This window comes from Eimeria mitis, genomic scaffold, assembly GCF_000499745.2.
Source record: "Eimeria mitis Houghton genomic scaffold, Emh_scaff729, whole genome shotgun sequence".
NCBI classification, from domain to species: domain Eukaryota; phylum Apicomplexa; class Conoidasida; order Eucoccidiorida; family Eimeriidae; genus Eimeria; species Eimeria mitis.
In genome coordinates this window covers 15,406-15,828 of record NW_013575322.1, presented here as the reverse complement: position 1 = coordinate 15,828, position 423 = coordinate 15,406, and positions in this window count along the sequence as shown.

Below are 423 nucleotides of genomic sequence, written 5' to 3'. Positions count from 1 at the left end.
GTTGCGCTGATGAACTTTCTTTGGGGGGAATATGCAGCCGGGCTGTACGCCGTGTGTTCTTCTTTTTTTTTTCTTTTTTCTTTTTTTATATGTTTCTTTTGCTTCTGTTTCTCTTTGTGTTTCGTCTTCTTCTCCGTTTTATTTTTCCTTTTCTCTGCTTCTTTTTCTTCTTTCCTTCCCCTTCATTTCATTTCAGTGGCAAAAAACGTCAAGCTGCAAGGCAGCAGCATTTGTGTATTGATCGGTCTCTCTCTGGTTATAAACATTACTTATTTCCGCTGTTCTGGCTGTCGTACTCCCCCGTTTAGGGTTTAGGGTTTAGGGTTTAGGGTTTAGGGTTTATTGGGTGTGGGCGGGCGCAGGCGGCTGAGTTGCTATTGGCTGGTGTAATGCCTTGGATTGCAGTAAACAATGAGGGCGACA